The 19,931-nt window shown below is 52.0% G+C and overlaps 1 protein-coding gene across 5 annotated transcripts in view; it reads left to right on the top strand.

The window, feature by feature from the left end:
- The window catches only part of GRM4 (glutamate metabotropic receptor 4), a 245,303-nt gene that overhangs the window by 127,100 nt on the left and 98,272 nt on the right, over positions 1-19,931 (top strand). The window lies entirely within an intron of this gene.

Below are 19,931 nucleotides of genomic sequence, written 5' to 3'. Positions count from 1 at the left end.
CGCACTCCTGTAAATCTGGCCCTTGTTCAGGTTCCTACACGGGAGCTGAGCTCTACTGAAAATCTGGGCCCAGTTGTGGGGACTGAGCACTTGAAAACCTGGTCCCATGTATTTCTCGGGCTCACTGTCCCTGCCTGTAAAACAAGGTAATCCTTTTTTCATTCAAGGAGTTGGGGTTTATGAAGCTCAATGAATGACGGTGATAGCGTGCTTGGAGATGTGTAGATGGAAGATACTGGTAAAGGGCTTGAATCCATTGATCTTTCACAGCAGAGAAATCCCTCCTTAATTACCCCACTGTTGTGTTCAGAGGCAGCTGTCCTCCTGTCTAGGTGCTGGAGGGGCTGTGAGCCTTCAGCTCACCATTTCAGGGAGAAACTGTCCTCTTCCCTTGCCCCCTGGTTTCATCTATCCCTCTTGCAATGGGTACGCTGCACACGTAGGCATATCTGAGCTAGCTTTGACCTAACCAGGGCTTTTCCTGGCTCTTTGCTCTGAGGCTCATAGGCCCTGTTTGCAGAGTAAACTTCAGTCAGGGCAGAAGTTCCTCTGTCAGCACCTGTTTCACCCCCAACCCCTCACCCCATTCCTGGAGCTGGCAAGCAGGGCAGTGCCTCTTGCTCAGGCTCCGTGACCACAAAGGTGCTGTCCAACAGAGAGGATGGCAGGACATGCCAAGCTGTCAGCCCCTTTCTTTCTGGCTGAGAAAGGGGCGTGCTGCTTCTCTTTGTGGTCTCTCAAAAGCCAGGCCAGAGCATGCTGGCAGGTAAAGGTTATGCTGAGGGGCAATGGAGCCAACGTGCTCACTCGGAGAAGGGCACTCAGCAAAAGTCGCTCGGCTGAAAGAGGAAGATTATGTTCGCCGAGCGTGGCTGGTGGAACGGAGCCTCTGCTGAGCATCCTTTGCACAAGACGCTTTATCTTACAGGTGCCAGCTGGGTGATTTATGGCCCAGTGGGTAGGGGAGCTGACTCTGCCTCAATGCAGCTCATTTGGCCCTGGTTTTTGGAGGTGCTTAGGAAAGTCACACGTTCAAGGACACCAGGTGCGGTGCTGTCCATCAGCATGAGCCGAGTAGGGCAGGGACATGGCTGGCTTGCAAGCTGGCCCCATCTCAGTCAGTAGGACTAGAGAGTGAGGCAGCCTGGCACCATCTTCCTCTCCATCAGTAGGACCAGAGCAAGAAGCAATAGGGAGCAAATGAGCAAAGTCACCAGAACAGGCAGGTCAGGTGGCTAAACAGGGTGGGGGTAGGAGTGGGGAGGGGGGAATTAGCTTTCTGGCTCCACAGCTTCTAAGAGACCAAGGAGAGAGCAGGAAGAGACTCGGGGGAGTCCAGGAGGGGCTGAGGGGTGAGAGTGAACCCCACGGGGTGGGGGCTGAAGAGTGTTGGAGCTTGAGGAGGGAGGGAGACAGACAGACACCCTCAGGCAGGAGGGGCTGTGCCCAGCTTGAGGCTGGGGTGGAAGATGGTTTTTGTATTTTGTTTTGGACTTAGCAACCCCAGAAGGGATGGACTTGAACAACTTTAGTCATAGGGCCGAGCCCCAGGAGCAACCAAACCAGGCTGGAAGGTTGGGAGATCCAACCGGAGGGAGGGAAACCGAGGCACCAGCTAGCCTGAAGCCACGTCAGCTTGGTGGTGTCACACCAGCTCTCCACATCACTAGTCAGTTTAGCAAATCTTGGCGATGTGTAGATACAGTATAATGGTATCCGGTCATTACCCTAGGAAGGTGTATATGTGCAGGTACAGTATACAGACTTCTTTGCTATTCTGATTGTTGTTGTTACTGTATTTAAAGTGTGGCTTTTTAGGACCCTGGTATATCTCATTTAATAGTTATTACAGCAGCTCCTACCTCTCTCCAGCACTTTTCTGTGCCTGACTAATTAATTCGTTTCTATTATAACTGACCTTGCTCTACTCTCCGGAGCTGTTTGGTCTCTTGCCGAGATTCCGGGGGGGAGCGAGAAAGGGAGTGGGAGTACGTAAGTGGCCTTGAGATGGGGACCTGTGTGAAATACATTGCTTTACTCAGGCTAGCAGAGTCAGGGTTTCACTGTGTCACCTGGTTATAGCAATTGGGGGACATGCACTTGCCTGGTTAGACCAGAGCTGGTGACTAATAGTACAAAATATTTTTATTACAGGAGCAAAAATGGTCCCCGATCAAGGTTGGCGCCCCACTGTGCTTGGTGCTGTACAGACACCTGGTGAGAGGCAAGGCTGCCCCTAAGAGCTTAAAAACAAAGTGAAGATAGGAAAAAGGGAAGGTTTTTAATCCCCATTTTACAGAAGGGAAACTGAGGCACAGAGCGAGACCAAGGTCACACGATAAGAATTAAACTCCATCTCTGAGCCCCACACTGGTGTCATAGCTACCAGGCCACCCTTCCTCTTGGGTGGATATCTGGAGGCCGGCTGTAGGGTTGGAGTGGTACTCTTTCCTTCATACTTAATTTCCCCCCATTTGGCTGCTTGTGAAAATAGCTCTGCCAGGCAAGGGAGGCTGTTGCTGTGTGAGCTTACCCTGCACTGCTCAGCCAGTGCGCCTGAATCGGGACCTGCAACCCTGCCCCCCCATTAATGCAATTCTGGGCCCCCGCATGCAGTCCTGCCAGTGCACGTCAATCGTGGACTGAAATTCCTTCTGCATCCTGTCCAGCCCTGGGCCTCACTTGACAGACTGCTGCTTGTCCTGTGGCCTGTCAAGAGAGGGGAATCTCCACTGGGTGGATTAGGTGGACACTTGTCACTCACTAAAGCCATTTCCAAGTTCCATCCTAAGCCAAACTTGCTCAAAGATCTCCTAGGTTAGTTCGCAAACATCCCTTGTCATGCTAAGTTCTTCCTAATGCCGCTCTCTCCTGCAGGACACTTGCTTTGTACTAGCGTGTAATCAGCTTTTAAAAGACTGTTTTAAACGTGCCATTCAGACAGAAATAGGCCCTAAGATGTAGGGCAGCCCGTCCAGGAAAATGAAGCGTACGGAACAGTTATAAAACCAGGGCAGTGTTAGTAAAATGCTGACTTTGCCACCTGTCACAGAGACGCATGAGAATCACTGGGGTTGGATACTTGTAGTCAGATTGGGGAAGAGAATGGTCAGGACAGTACCACTGGCTTTCTGTGGGTCGTTGGGCAATTCACTTATCCCTCTGTGCCTCAGTTTCCCCATCTGTAGCACAGGGTGGAGCTGACCTGAGGATGGCAATTCTGTTCTGCAGCAACTCCCGAGGGTTTGAAAGCTCTTTCCATTCCATATGGGAATGAAACTGAGCCTTTTGGATGCTTTTGGGAAGACGGAATTGCGTCAAAGTGTCTGTTTCAGTAAGAGGTGGTGTGTCCCCAGCTGGCGGGTAGAGGGGTAATTCGGCATCGGCCAAGGATGTGGGAGACCTAGCTTCAAGGCCATAATTGGCCTGATTCCAAGCAGAATTTTCCTTCCTAGATCACTCTGATTCAGTCAGAGCAGGGACTTGAACCTGGGCTTTCCACATCCCAGGGCAGGGTCCCAACTATCCACCTAACAGGGTGTGTGAAAGAGGGGACTCTCTCCCCTCCCCCAGACCCAAAAAACATTTGGATAAAGTCTGCATTGAAACCAAAATGCTCTGGTTTCAGCGAAATTTCATTGTGTCAGAAACATTCCACCCAACTCTAGCCCAGGGGTAATAGACCTTCCCTTCGAGGAGTTGGGAGGTTTAATATATTAATGTGTGTGAAGTGCTTTGAGATCCACCGATGGACGGGGCTAGGTGGTGGGGGTGGCACAGTGGTTTCAGTACAACTCCGTGCTCCTTCATCATCCTCGTTCCCCAGTTGTTGTAGGTCTCTGATAAGGGAAGTTATCAGTCTCACTGGCAGAGCTCTGCAAATCACCGCCAGTGTGTAGGTCCGGTGCTTTAAATGACATAGATCTTTCCTATTAACTCAGCTGCTTAGTATCATTCCTTAAAATAATTCTTCCTTGTGTTAGAGGTAGAAAACGATGAGGGTCAAGGAGGTACCACTATAGCTGGCTGAAGCTGGTGCATTGGCCTTAGTTCGGAGGAATCCAGGGGAGTGTTTGGCTTCAAATCCAGATGCATTAAACTATGGTAGTATCTAGGGGCCCACCAAGAATAGGGCACCTTTCGGTAGCTGGTGTACAATCAGAGTAATAGTTCGGGCTCTGAAGAACTAGCAATCCAAATCTAAGCTGTCCTGTGGAGTGTTCAGACACATTAGAGCCAGGAAATAGATCCCCTTCGGGTTTTGGTTCTGACCCAGATACAAAAAAAAAAAGGATTGAAGAAGGATCTGCGGACTTTGAATCTGAATGTTCTACCATTTCAGATGGGGATTGAATTGAATTTTTTGACCTATCTTTAGATCTAAAATATATAACTTGCATAAATCCCCCCCCCAATAAATGCACCATGTGAGAGTGATGGTCCCACTAGCTTGTGCATCCCTAAACAGACATGGGAAGAAAGAAATAGAACCTTAGCACAGGATGGCTTTTGGGTGTCTAGGTGACATGGGTTGGCAGGTCTCAGCCTGGTCACTAATAGACTGGTTCCCCCCCATCACAGAAACCCCCACCCAGCTGGCACTAATTGGCTCTGTGTCGCTAATACCAGAGCACAGAGAATGAATAAGCTTGAGGTGCACTGGAAGAGCAGCAGGTGGGAAGATGTGACTGCTACCACCTGTGACCCATCTTGTCGGTCTCCGACCCTTCTCAGCGGCTTTTGGAAATTCAGATGGATCACTTCCATTTTACATTATTGTGTTACCGTAGCACATAGAAGCTCCAAGCAAGAGTAGGACCCACTGAGCCAGGCGTCACACAAAAGGCCCCGCGAGACACTGCTCCTGCCACAGAGAGCTTACAACTGAAACTATCAAGGCAGACAAAGGCAGGGAGGAAGAAAGCAGCATTATCCCAGTTTTACAGGCACGGAAGGTTCTTGTTGTTCTGGTACTACCTAGGGAACAACTGAGAATGGCCTGGACCTGTGATTTTTTTGAACTTGTGGGGTTGGCGAGACTGGAGTGGAGCAGGGTGAGGGAGACATATCAGAGGAGGGTCAGTGGATCTGGTGAAATTGCTTTGAAGGGACTAAGACAGAAGCAGGGATTGAATTCAGGGCTCCTGGGTAGTGCTTAGCCACAAGACCATCCTTCCTCTCAAATCAAAAACTATGGTATTATCTGTGTGAAATCTGAATTTCCCACGTGAGTCCCATCTTGCCGGGCTGGCGCGTTAAACTCAGGTTAGCCTTTGAGCCGCAGGCTACCTGCCACCTTCCATCCCCAGGCTTTCCGCTGAAGGGTTTCACATTTCAGTCACCTCCTTTTTATTATTTGCAAATTCATTAATCACTGATTGAGCCGAGCGATGCAGGCAGTTGAAAAGCAGGCGAAATTGCCCAGATTCATAACCTCTGATGAGATTTCAAAACACTAAAAGAGCAGCAGTTGAATGAGTTGCAGAGAGAGGGAGGCATAAAATGCCAGCGATGGGAAGGAGGGCCGGAGGGAGAGGCATGCAGGTGCACTACAGCCATGCTGAGCTACCTAATATTTAGCCTTATTGCCCCAGTTCGGTCACTCTCTCGCGCTACGGAACCTGTGTTGTTGCATTTTCCCATGCAAAAAGGCACTGATGGAAGTCACTCTGGGTACGTCTACACTGTATCGTAAACCTGGGTCTGGGGGACCTGGGCTTGTGGACTTATTGTTTCCAAGTGTCCGCACTGCATTGTATACCTGGGTTTACAATTGCTGGATCTGGGTCTCATAGCCATGCTAACGTGTCCATCCGGCGCTAGGCAGACCTTCTGACTCACGTCGGCAGCTTCACCTTCCTCCATCCTGCAAAAGGAGGGGGATGGGCCCTGAGTCTCAGCAGGAGTTGGGCTCAGACCCACCCCCCAGCAGGGTCCCAGGACCTGCGTCCTGACTGCTGGCTGACCCACGTCCAACTGATTTATGTGTGGACGGAAGCGGGGCTTGGGCTCAAACCTGTGTTAGAGCCAGGGTTTAGTGTACAATGTAGACATACCCTCTGGAGCTAGATTGGGAGAGAGACATTTAAGGCCTGATTGTGTCCCCCTTAAGGTGTGTCCGCATTAGGAAGGGAGGTGGTATCTTACCATGTGTTAGCTGGCTGGTGGTAATAGTGAAGACAAGGCAGTGTGTAGTTTCTTCACATGTCAGCAGGTCAAAGTAAAGCCTGGGGGGTGGGAGGAATAGGGTTTACCGGGGCCTACTAATGAATGTTAACACTACAACTCCCTTGTCCTCACTGAGCTGTTACCGCCTGTTAGCCAACACATGGTGAGAGCACATTTCCTTTCCTTGGGATGCTGACTACCCCACTCACCCCATGGGACTCACTGGGCTGACTGATAAGTTCGTGCTACTCCCTCCCGGCGGTATGGGGTGCGTAGCTATACAGCTTTAAAGACCACCTTTTTGCAGAACATGAGCAATGAGCATGAGGTTGGGTTGCTGGTAGCCCTGGTGGCATAGAGCTGGAGATCTGCCAAGCAGCCAGACCCACCCTCAAAAGTCCAGGCTTGCAGGTGTTTGCAGATCTTGTTTCCTGGATCGTCTATGCAGACCTGCTAAATGGGCAGCCTCTTGGAAAACCCCTGCAAGCGACCCCCACACATGAAGTGCTGACCCCTGGAAAGGGTCTTGTCGGGGGGCCAAAGGAGCCGGGATTTCAGGTCGTCTCCATTTGTTTCAATTTGGAGAATGAGTGGGATGCACAAGCTCTGGTGTGTCACAAGATGTGGAACCATTTGTAGACAAGCATATGTGGACACTGCCTGTCTTGTGCCTGCAGCTCTGATCCTATGATGCTTTTGGTTTTCTATGTCCTGTGCATTTCTAAGGATGATCCCTGGGTGCAGAGTCCAGCAGCCATTGTGTTCTCAGAGCGGGCTGCAGTATGTTTGGGTGTGTCTTCACTGCATTAGCCCCAGCTATAACTTGAGTTTTGCCCCTAGCCCCGTCCACACACAAAAGTCTCTAGCTTGAATTAAGTGGTTGTTTAGGCTTAAACTAGCTAAGCTAATTGGTCATGGACCTCGAATGCTGCTGAGCCAGTAATGCAGTAGGGATACAGCAGCTCAAGTGACCACAACTCATCAGCTGCTAATCCAATCATAGAATCCTAGAATATCAGGGTTAGAAGGGACCTCAGGACCAGTCCCCAACTGGACCAATCCGATTACCATCTGCAAATGCAATCACTAACCAGATCACTCCAGCTTGTTTCACAGGATGGTTACTCTCTCCCCTCTCGGGGTATGTCTGTACTGTAGAGGCTCAGCTGCAGCTCTTGAGTGTGGACGCTCACTACAGCGGCAGGAGCACCACCTCCTCGAGAGGCAGTAGCTGGGTCGACGTGGCCGCTGAGAGACAGTGGAGGGATGCCGATGGCCGTGTTCAGGGAAGAGCAGGCCTCGCTCGAGCTAGGCTAGCACGAGTGGAATAACTCGCCTGTGGGAAGCCGAGCGAAAGCGCTGTCTCCCCAGCGAACGCTGTGGGCTAGCCTGTGGCGTGTCTATGCTACAGGGCTAAGTCGACTTGAGCTGCCTTGCATCCACCTAACTGTGGAAGCGTTTTCACTTAAATTTGGCTCCTGCCGAAGTAAATGCCTCTCTACAGCACCCTACATCTCCCCCCCGGCCCCGAGCGGCCTAGATTCACGGTGGACGTAATTAGGTTGATGGAGTATCAGTGGAGACACTGTGTTGCTTACGTTGACCGTTGCTGGCTTTTGGGAGCTGCCCCACGCGGACAATGCGGTTGATGTAAGTATTCCTGGTGAGGACACGCCCCACCCACGCAAGGAGCCAAGTGAGCACAAGCTATTTGATAACTGCGGTGGCTGTGTGCTGACGTAAGTAGGTTGGTGTGATTTTTGTCGCCTAGAAGTGGCCTGTCTGCGCTTGGTGGAAGACCTTGCGGCCTGCCCGTCGCTCCGCCAGCTCCGATTCTGCCATCTTGGGTGCTTGTCACACTGGCGTTGCGGGGAAGTGAGCTGGCTGGCAGGGCGGCTTTGCAGCAGCGGGCGTTGGGAGACGTGGGCATACCCCAACGTGCTGCTGCAGCGCCAATCCGGGTATCGCTCTCATGGGGGCTTGGAGAGGAGAAAGGAGAGATTAGAGCGGCGCTTAACGAAGGGCTTGGGCAGCCGGCTGATTGTCCGTTTGGTTTGTCTCCCGCTCTTTGCTGAGCGGGACAGAGCAAGCACATTCGCCAGGCAGCGGCAGAAGCTGCCACCTCTGGGTTCTCCCTTAGTGTCCATCACTGGCCTGATCTGTTGCAGAACTCTTCCCAGCCACCTGTGGCTGTGTCCAGCTCTCCTCCAGCAGGAGAAAACAGGGCCCTGTCCTGAAGTCCTTACCTGGAGCTGGATTGTGTAGTTGTCACACAGCCCTGCGGGGGGTGTTGTGCAGTTCCTCTGCCCCTTGGGGAGCACCGGGAGATATAGCATCCAGGAGACGCTGCACCGAGGGGCAATGCACATGGGCTGTGCCATCCATTCGGCAGCAAGCAGGTGCTACTCTGCAGGTTGCCGTGGTGAAGCGGGGTAGGCGACAGCCTCCTCTGCTCCTCCCCCCCAATTCCCTCACCCTTTGGGGCAATTTGTTCCCTGGATGGTGCAGTCCTTGCTCACGGGGACAGCTATCATGATCAGCTCTTTCATGAGCCATGGAAGGAGTGGGAGGCTGTGTGGGCACTGGGGCTATTCACAGTCTGGCCCTTGTCTTCACTCCTGCAAAACTCAATAACGAGGAAAGATGAAGGGCTTAATTCTGTGAGCCCTGTTTGTGTCTGACTCACCGGGGTGAGTAACCCCACTGCATTCAGTGGGACTGCATCCTTCTGTAAGGCTGGCAGTGAAGGTCAGCACTCAGCCCCCCCGCTAACTCTGTAGGAATAACATGAGAAAACTCAAGTGGTTAGCAAAGGGCATTGCTGATTTGTCTACAGGAGGAACGTGGGTAGGGAAGGAGAGTAGCTCCCAGCAGACTGAGTTGAGGGATAGTGATTAGCTTAGTTGGTTTCTAGCCCACAGGTTTCCCCTGCAGTCTGGACATGCTCTGGATAACCGGGATGGTGTAGGTGGGGAGCGAGAGTCAGGAGACAAGCCCTTGTGATGCTGTTTCTGGTCTGGCAGCAAGGAAGCCGTGTGAACGTCAAGCTTGGTTCGCCAGACAACTCCAGCTGAGCAGTGCAGGTCCCCTGAGGTCTGGCTTGTTCAGCAAGGACACCTGAGCTCCTGGTGTCTTTTCTGAGCATCCCAGCCTCCCTCAAGGTTTCCTGTCACCCTGTTTCAACTTCCCATGGCTGCTGTGAGAGCCAATCCTGCCTGGGCGAGGTTAGGGAGGAGGAGATTCCAATACAGACTTTGTATAGGCCAGGATTTCTGCCATAGGCCCTGCTGCACTGGTGCAATGCCCTAGCCTTGTCGTGGTTTACGTTGGTGCCCTGTGACCTGCAGCTGGAATCCCAGTGTGAATAACACTGTAGTAGCCTCCCTTCCCGGGCCCTAAGCTCTCTTTGTGCAGCTGCAATTCCAGAACTGCCCCCGTCCTGCAGTTCTTGCTCTCAGGCAAACTCCTGCTGACTCCCGCAGGAGCCTGGCTGGCATAAGGGCAGCAGGATTTGTCGCCAGTGACGTCTTCTCTAATGAGCTGGTTCCTGGAGGCTTTGAAGTGACATGAGTGATGAATCCCGGGGCAGGGAAGCGCGAGCCTCGACTTGCCAATTAAAAGACTCCGGGCTTCAAAATCTAATTTAAATGGACCCATTTTGGAAGCGAGGGTAGGAGGTGCTGGGAGTGGAGTGGGAGGGAGCCCGAGACAGGCACGGAGCACAGGTGCTGGGGAAAGGAGATTAAATCCATAGTATTAGCTCCTGGTTGATTTGCACTACCTGATTAATGTGATGTGATGGTGCCATGGGAGAAGCCGGATGTTCCCATTGGCAGCTCTGGCCTGCGGACCCACTGCTGGGCCCTAGCACTCAGAGTGACGCAACAGACCACTGGCCAGGACTGTAAATAACACACCTAGCTACACCGTTCCCTCTGTATCACTTCCTGGCTGAATTTCCTCCCATGCATATTTGGGGAACTGTCTCTGGAGAATCCCCCCGCTCCCATTTGTCCTCAATCCCAGTGCTACCTTCCCTGGCCAAGGAGGGCTGGGAACAGCCTTGACTGCCTCCCCTAGCTGCGTCAGCAGGGGCACCAGAGAGCAATAGGCGATGCACCCCCTTTCTCCCAGGGGTTAGATGAGTTTCTCCCAGGGCGTTTGCAGGAATAAATGTCCCGGCCACCGGTTTAGCCAGCACCCTGGGGTTGAGCTGAGGATCTCCAGAGAGAAGAGCATGGGCCTGCATAGCTGCCACTAAAGAGCCAGCTGCTGCGGTTGGGGGCTGTAACTCATTTGGACCCACTGTGGACCAGGCATGGAGGGAGATGTATAACACACAGACCCATGGGTTTACGTAGTCAGGGTTTGCAGGCGGTGGGGTTGCATTTGGTTCCGCAGCTGACCACCCTGAGGATTGCTGAGGTGCATCCGTCCTGTTGGTCTGGGTTGCTTTGTTCCCTAACTCCGTCTCCCAGGTTCAGCTGTCTGCAATCAGGCCCACGCATGTACCACCTGCAGCGCGGAGATGATGCCAGCGTTCCTGGCACTGGCTGTCCTGCCCTGGTTGAAAGAAATCTTTTGATCCCAGGGGGCGTTTTCGCAGAGCCGGGAGCGATTAACCCCGTTACCTTGCTCCACGCTCCAAGAGCAAATGAAACCTTCCACCTGCCTGACTTTCCTTCTAGCCTGAAAAACGGTGAATCAAGAAAGAACAAAAGCAAAGTCCACACGAGGCTGCACATGCTGTTCTGAGACCGTCTGCATGGTGGTCAGTGTACAGTGCCCTCCTGCCTCTGCAGACGGCAGAGGACGTTGTCTCTTTAAAGGTGCAGCACACAGAAAAACAAGAGCATAACCATCCCAGGCCAATGGCCTGGGCAGAAAAATCCAGGCAGGTTCCTGGTTTCATGCCCTAAGATGTGCAGGAGGTCTGCTGTGTGCTGTTCTGTTCCAACCCAGATGTGCCAGCAGTGCAGGGTTAGGTGGGCTCACCTGCCAAGCCACTCCAGTGCCCCCTCCCTGCCTCCAAAACTTGCTTGCGTACACACACGCACATGTGCACGCACCCCTCCACCCTCAAATTGCCTATCCGTAGCCACTCTGAGGCTCGGGAAGCCTCTCGCAAAGCGCTGCCACAGCCTGGCTACGCTCAGCCCGTCGGAAAAGCTAAATTGCCCCCTGCTAGGCACAGCTATGGGGGACAGAAACAAATGGCTGGTGCCCTGGGTCCTTTTCCTGCAGTGGAAGCTTAGTGCAGGCTTTAAGGTATGCTCCCCTGCCAATCCCCTGGTACCAATCCAATTGAACTTCTGCACTCTCCCTCCCATGCCCCCCTGGCATGGTGGCTTCCCCAGGCTGTTTGATTGCACAGCCTTCTGCGGGGCTCCTTGCAGCAGGGAGCCTGGACAAACCAGTCCCTGATTGATGGTGTCTGTTAGAGACAGCAAAAGCTTATTATCTACCTGCAATCAAGAGGGCACTTCAGTGGTGAACTTCTCCAAGCAGCGGTGGCTCCCACAGAGCCCATAATGCTGCAGATTAAACCCTGACCTGTGTTTGACAACACACATTAACCCTACTTTAATGAGGAGAATCCCTGGAGCCCTGGCTCTGAGTCTTAATGGCTGGGGGAGAAGAGTACAGGAGCCGTCTTCCCAAGCACAGACAAGCCTCAGAGATTTCTACACCTCTGCACACTGAGCTGGGAGACTCTCAGTGCCAGGGAGGTGTGTCACTTTGGCACCCTCGTGCAAGGGTTGACGGCTGCAGGTGCAGGGAAGTGTCACACACTGGCGCGCTCGTGCGAGGGTTGACAGCCCCAGCCACTATGCACGGTAGAATTCACTTGCCAGCACACTCGTGCCTGGGTTCTTCCCCTGGCATCTAGAAGCCGCACACCGTTGAACTACTGTCAGGATCCACACCCCCAGCTTCTGCTGGATTCACGTGCGGGTGCATTAGTGCCAGGCTCCCAGAGTTCATTATCTCCAGCTCCTAAACACGAGCGGGATCCTCGGAGCACTAGCGTTGGCATTTGGGCACCCAGGTGATTTTTTTTGTTTTTGTTTTTTTAGCCCTTCTGAGTGTGCCGCTCCCATTGATATCCAGACTCGCACTCCCTCCTATTGAAAATTCCATGCTCGATAGGTTCTTATGCGATGCTCATCACCATAGTATCTGAGCGCGATCTAGTCGTGCACTAAGCAACGTGAATGTAAGGTCTATGGAAGCCAGTGGAGGACGGGTCTCAGTGTTGCGGAGGAGGAACTGCAGCAGTGTTCTGTACTACCTGGAGTTTCCTAAGCTCTGAAGGCTCCATGCCCAGATATATTGCATTGCTGCAGCTCTTAGCTGGAGCCATCCACATCTCAGGGCACCGGTACCTGGATTTGCAAAGAGCACAATAGCTGTGAAATTAAGGATGATTGTATTTGAGTTGGATCATTTCCGAGATCATCATTTTTTATTGCAGTTTTTTAAGAAGTGTATTGCTCTACCCTGCCCAGCTATGCCATTCATTTTCTCCAGGTTCGAGGCCTGGGGCAGGCTGGGAATAGCAGTAATAGTTATTATTTGTATAACAATAGCAGTTCTGGTCCATGACTGGGGCTCCTGTTTCCTGTACCATGTGCTGGGTAGTCACATGAGAGGGCTCCATGCTTGTAAAACTAAATTCTCTTTTTATTAAGAGAGCTATTTACAGTGTGCATTCTAGCCATGTGCACACAGACTGACTTCCTCCTACTTCTATCAAACTCTTCCCTCCTGCAACCTGTGTTCCTCCATCCAAATTCCATGCGGGTGGCTACTGACCAGGGCTCCATTGTGCTAGGTGCTGTACAAACACAACAAAAAGACGCCCCCTCCCCCCAAAGAGCTGACAATCTAATCTAATCTAACATGTTTTGATCGAATGGATATTTTGATCAAAAGCATTCTGGAGTAAGCAGGTGTTGCTCCTGTGGAAGCCTCTGCTAGCACCAGCGGCTTCTCTGTCTACACAGGCTGCGTCTTCTCCTCTGGCTCCAGTTCAGCGGAGATACTCCATAAATGATGGTGTAAACTGGCCAGAAAGAGGGAGTTAATGGGTATAGGTGGCTAATAAGTGTAGCGATCCCTATTCCAAGCGATTGCTGCTTACAGGCCCAGGGGCGGAGTGTGACAGGAGCAATGACTAACAGGGGGTGCCAGCTAAAGCAACACCTCACTTACAAACACCCCTGGGGCCTAAGCGGGATCCTGGTGTTAATAGGCACAACTACCTTTGACTTCAGCTGGAGTGGCTGCTGCTTATGTGGGCTGAATTGGGTGTCTGTCTTGGCGCCAGCTGTGCCGATTTTGCACGGCCACCTGCACCACTGGTGCCAGCTGCACTGCCTTTGCCACTTGCACCTATTTCCTGCCCAGCTGATGCCCGGGGGCTCGGTTTCTGCAGCTGATGCTACATCCAAACAATTCCAGTCACCTGGAGCCACTTGCATGCAACAGCTGCAAGAATCTGTGGCTATGACGTGCTACCTGCGTCTCTGCCGAATATGGCTCCCCGTACTGAAGCTCTTTTTTGTCTAGTCCTTGGCGCAGGTGAGCTCTCAGAGGGATGGATGCCCACCTGGGCCTGTGAGCATGGACAGGTGTGGGGATCTGGCTTCCTTTTCACCCAAGGGCAGTTTGCTTTTAGACCAGGGGGCAAAGGAGGGAGGGAAATAACTTTATTAGCTGATGTCCACTTGTTAAACAAGTCATTTCATGAGCTAGATAAAGGACTTGCCTGCGGCCGGCCGGCAGTGAGACATGCTTGGCCTCCTCTGGTAATTACATTTCCAACATTTCATTTTGCTTGTCAGTTTCCACTTCTCGGGATGTGAGCTCCTGAATATTTCATCCACCGCAAGCACCAGCAGCTTCTCTGTCCACAAAGTCTGCACCTTTTCCTCCGGCTCCAGGGCAATGTGGGTTCCCTCTAGCCAGTCCCCTGTCCTCCTCCTAGAGGCATGCATACAAGAGAGGAGTCAGAACCTGAACCCCGCATTCAAATGCCTCCAAACTTGGGGAAATTGTGGCTCTGGAGCTGAACTTCGTGGGTTGGCCTGCTATGAGCTCAGCCTTGACCCCCAATGGCGTCCTGAGCCTTTCTCTTACGGTGAGTGCTCCAAACCTGCTCAGGAAGCAAAACACTGCCGTAGGGGGGCTTGGTGATAGCACACCAGTTCAGGGAGCTAGAAATCCCTGCTTCAAATCCCCTTCTGGGCTCTAGCCTCAGGTATGAGCCTAGATCCAAGAACCCCCCAAACATTGGGAAAGCGTGGATCTAAACTCGGAGTCTCAGTCCTGTCTCCAGCATGATTAGCTTTGGGTGCTTCACTGAACAAAATCCCTCACCCTTTGAAGTTCTCCTCTTTTCAGTGTCCCCTCCTCTACTCCTCTCCCTGGAATTGTGGGAGTGTGGGATAAGGACACAGTCCTGGAGAGGGAAAAGTGTTCTGGGAATCGTCACCTCCTGGAGAGTGAGATGTGGCGACTTAACAACCCAGCAGGGAAGTTTAGAGGTGGGGCTAGAAAGCAGGACCCTGGAGGTGGAAGTGCTGAAGTTTGAGCTGAAAGGTCTTGTGCTGGAATCTCTCTTACCCTGAACCATGACCTTGTGTGTCCCACCTCTATGGCAGGAAGAGCAGAAGGATGCTCTATATGGAGAGCAGTTTAGCTCCTGTGTTTGTGAACCGGGGAGCGGAGGGGGGGGGAGGGGGAAGGGGCACTCAGCCCCCAGTTGCTATTACTCATATTCTTCAACAGGTTCTACATCGCTGTAGATCGACCTCGTAACAGGTCAATTTCAGCCTGGCCGTGTGCACTTCTGTGTAGGGAAGTCTGTGTGGAATACCCTTCAAATCCCTGAGGAAGCTGGGGGAGTGTGGCTGCCAGTTCAAATCTAGCCCCCCAGGGCTAAAATATTCAAAGGTGTCTAGTGATTTTTGATGCCCAGTTGGAGATGCCTCGAAGTGCCCCAATTTCCAGAGGGGCTGGTGAAAATCAGGCCCCTTTGAGAGGAGCCAAGCTGGGCCCCCTAAACCCCTTGTCGCTCCTGAAAAACCTTGGCCTAGATCCCTGTGGAATTGTTGGCCCTCCATGGAGTGGGCTCTATAAATTTGAGCTTGCTGGGCCTGGGTGTTGGCCACCACTTCAGTTAGCCCCGGTGCCAGCAGAGAAGCCCAAGTTTGGCTGGCTGTGGGGCCTGAGCTCCCCCTCTCAGCCCTAGCGGGGGATCCCTCCAGGGCAGAGTGCTCTGTGGCTGGGCACGCTCCGGGGTAACCAGAGCACAGTCAGGGCTGCCAACCTGGCACCTCTCCCCAAGAAGACGTTGACCCCCTCTCCCAGCCCCCTGCAAATCCCCAAAGCAGCAAAGTGAGAGGAAGAGCTAGGGCGGGTCTTTGCCTTGTGAAGAAAGGAGAATTTGAATCCCACTCGCCCCTTTGGTTTTCAATAAGGGGAAGAGAAAGAAAAGGACGGGTGTGAAATGAGTCCCTCCTCCTCCTCCTCCTCTTTATTTCTCTCTCGCTCTCTAGAAGTGTTTTGACTAAATGGGTTTTGTGCTAAGTTATTAGGAACATCACTCAGCAAATTCCCCTTCCTCGCGTGGTGCCGAGAGGCCATGAATAATGCAGGCGTTAAAAACCTCGGCTGCTCTAGGTAAATGGTTTGCAAAGATGAAATATTCTGCGCTTCTGTTCTGCTTTGAGGACTGTCCCACCTGCCCAACTACCCCCCGCCACCCTCACTGACCCCACCAGCTCCATCCATCCCTCCCTCCCTCAGCACCTGTCGCCTTGGTATCTCATGCCCTCACCTCTGCGTGACTTCCCCCACTCTGTTATTCTCGCTGTGCGCCCCGCCTGCCCCAGTTCTATCTCCTACACAACACAGCATGTGTGGGCAACACAGCATGGGGAGGAGGCGGCCAGCCCCTCTGTGGAGAAAGAAGTGGTTCGGGACTATTTAGAAAAGCTGGACGTGCACAAGTCCATGGGGCCGGATGCGTTGCATCCAAGAGTGCTAAAGGAGTTGGCGGCTGTGATTGCAGAGCCATTGGCCATTATCTTTTTGAAAACTCATGGCTATCGGGGGTAGTCCCGGACGACTGGAAAAAGGCTAATATAGTGCCCATCTTTAAAAAAGGGAAGAAGGAGGATCCTGGGAACTACAGGCCAGTCAGCCTCACCTTAGTCCCCGGAAAAATCATGGAGCAGGTCCTCAAGGAATCAATCCTGAAGCACTTACACGAGAGGAAAGTGATCAGGAACAGTCAGCATGGATTCACCAAGGGAAGGTCATGCCTGACTAATCTAATCGCCTTCTATGATGAGATTACTGGTTCTGTGGATGAAGGGAGAGCAGTGGATGTATTGTTTCTAGACTTTAGCAAAGCTTTTGACACGGTCTCCCACAGTATTCTTGTCAGCAAGTTAAAGAAGTATGGGCTGGATGAGTGCACTATAAGGTGGGTAGAAAGCTGGCTAGATTGTAGGGCTCAACGGGTAGTGATCAATGGCTCCATGTCTAGATGGCAGCCGGTGTCAAGTGGAGTGCCCCAAGGGTCGGTCCTGGGGCCGGTTTTGTTCAATATCTTCATAAATGATCTGGAGGATGGTGTGGATGGCACTCTCAGCAAATTTGCGGATGATACTAAACTAGGAGGAGTGGTAGATATGGAGGCAGGTAGGGATAGGATACAGAGGGACCTAGACAAATTGGAGGATTGGGCCAAAAGAAATCTGATGAGGTTCAACAAGGATAAGTGCAGGGTCCTGCACTTAGGACAGGAGAATCCAATGCACCGCTACAGACTAGGGACCGAATGGCTAGGCAGCAGTTCTGCAGAAAAGGACCTAGGGGTTACAGTGGACGAGAAGCTGGATATGAGTCAACAGTGTGCCCTTGTTGCCAAGAAGGCCAATGGTATTTTGGGGTGTATAAGGAAGGGTATTGCCAGCAGATTGAGGGACGTGATCGTTCCCCTCTATTCGACATTGGTGAAGCCTCATCTGGAGTACTGTGTCCAGTTTTGGGCCCCACACTACAAGAAGGATGTGGAAAAATTGGAGAGAGTCCAGCGAAGGGCAACAAAAATGATTAGGGGTCTGGAACACATGACTTATGAGGAGAGGCTGAGGGAACTGGGATTGTTTAGTCTGCAGAAGAGAAGAATGAGGGGGGATTTGATAGCTGCTTTCAGCTACCTGAGAGGTGGTTCCAAAGAGGATGGATCTAGACTATTCTCAGTGGTAGAAGATGACAGGACAAGGAGCAATGGTCTCAAGTTGCAGAGGGGGAGGTTTAGGTTGGATATTAGGAAAAACGTTTTCACTAGGAGGGTGGTGAAACACTGGAATGCGTTACCTAGGGAGGTGGTAGAATCTCCTTCCTTAGAAGTTTTTAAGGTCAGGCTTGACAAAGCCCTGGCTGGGATGATTTAACTGCGGATTGAGCAGGGGGTTGGACTAGATGACCTCCTGAGGTCCCTTCCAACCCTGATATTCTATGATTCTCCGTAGCCTCTGACTGTGTCTGCACAATGCATAGGCCCCCCATGGCCTGAACCCATAACCTTTCTCTCTGCTCCTTCCATGATACCCCCATCTGCCACTTCACCCCCCTGTACGCCCCCCCCTCCAGTTCTGTCTGCATAGCATGCTCCCCACCCCCATGCTGCCCCACTTGTCCACTCCCCCCTTGGCTCTGTCTGTACCACGCTCCATACCAGCGTTCTCCATCCCATCTGGGGATGGGGAACGCTGGGAGCGCTTAGCTGCAGGTACATGGGTGTCTGGCAGCAGCTTGCTGTGAATGTGGTGGTGGTTGGGGGAGGGGGAGAGGGAGACGCAGGTTAAGACACCCAGTGCACTCTGGGACACAGGTGGAGTTGGACACGGCTGGATGCCAGCTCTCTGGACCGGCTTCCCTTCCTGGGACCTTCCCCTTTCCCAAAGCAGGAGTCCTGCTCCCTCCCGAATAGGGAGGCGGCATGATTTATCCATTTATTTTGATTCCTTTTTCTTGCAAGTGTGGAGGCGTGGCACATTGATTCCTACGGACAGCTGGTGAGTGTGTAATTTCCATTGAGAAAATGTGACCATTCTTCACCCAGTGCAATCCTACGGGGCGGTAATGTTTGATATTGGCACTAGCTTTTTCCACTGTGGCATTTATCAAAATGACGTGAGTGACTTTCATCCTGGGGCTGCTCCCTTGACCTTTGCGCTGACAGCTCCCCTGTGGACCCCAGTGCTTGCTGGCCAGTGGAAATCCAGAGTACATAGCCAAAGTATCCGATGTGTATACTGATTTCCCCTGCTGCAGGCTTTGCCCTTTCAACAGGCTTCCCCCATGCTGTTAGCTGTGTGGAATTGGAGTCACGGAATCAGCAAACCTTGGAAAAAGAAAAGGAGTACTTGTGGCACCTTAGAGACTAACCAATTTATTTGAGCATAAGCTTTCGTGAGCTACAGCTCACTTCATTGGATGCATACTGTGGAAAGTGTAGAAGATCTTTTTATACACACAAAGCATGAAAAAATATGCTCAAATAAATTGGTTAGTCTCTAAGGTGCCACAAGTACTCCTTTTCTTTTTGCGAATACAGACTAACACAGCTGTTACTCTGAAACCTAGCAAACCTTGGGTGAGTCACTTACTCTCCCTGCTTTACTTCCCCATCTGTACCATGAGGTAATAGCCCTGCCCTGCCTCACAGAGGTATGTGATGACTGTGAAGTGCTCAAATACACTGAGGATGGGGCCGGATGAGGACCTAGATAGGTACTCAAGTTGCTCACCTTGTCTACATACACAATTTATCCAGGGTAGCCAAGAACAGGAGCAGAACATGAGTTATTCTGAAGCTGGTGGTTGAGTACTTCTGTAAACCAATGTCAGTGAGAGAAAGAGAGAAGCTTCTGCAACCGGGAGAATGTTCCCACAGCTGCTGATCGAGTGGTCCTTGAGAGAGGGATAGGAAAATTGAGTGTCCTTTTTATTCTGTGACACTATCCTGGTGTCTTTAGAAGATCAGCTGCTTCTATTCTGGAGAGGAATGACTCGCCCTGGAACAATACGAGCCGGAAGCCTCGGCACTCCCGCACTGAGAGTTTTGGGGGCAGCTAAGGGATGGGCACACTTGAGCTTGGATAAAATTGGAGACTGGCTAGAGCCGCAGAGCTGGGGTGTGGAGTTGGACCGGTCTGAAGGTCAGGATGAAGTGGGGGTTGGTGTTCAGAACTCGGTGGCTCTTTATAAAAAGGACTGTTTTCAGAACCTGGCGTCTGATTTGCGCACACCAAAATGTGGAGCTGGAGTTGGAATGGTCCATATTTTGGGGAAGGGGGAGGCAGTGGTGAGGGGTGCTGGTGTGCAGAACTTGGGGGAGGAGGGATGGGTTCAGCACGTTATGAAATAGGCATCGTTTTCAAAATCTGGGGCCTGATTTTGCATGCTCCAAAGTGTGATGTTGGGGTGTGTGTTGGTTTGGACCATTACAAAGATAGGCTCCATTTGCCAAATTTGGGTCAGGTGGGTGAGATTTCAAACACACCCCAATATTGGGAGGGTGGGGACTTACATCTGAGGGGTTGGTCTGGGTTCATTGCTAAATGAAACGAGAATGGACTCAAACTCCAAAGCTAAACGAAACCCAGCCCTTGCTGAGGGCCCAGCAACGCATGACGACTCCCTCTGCCTGGCTGTATCCCCCAACTTAAGCTTCCCTCTTG

Source organism: Chelonia mydas, chromosome 21, assembly GCF_015237465.2.
Source record: "Chelonia mydas isolate rCheMyd1 chromosome 21, rCheMyd1.pri.v2, whole genome shotgun sequence".
Lineage (NCBI taxonomy): Eukaryota > Metazoa > Chordata > Testudines > Cheloniidae > Chelonia > Chelonia mydas.
This window is presented reverse-complemented; position numbering and strand designations above follow the sequence as displayed.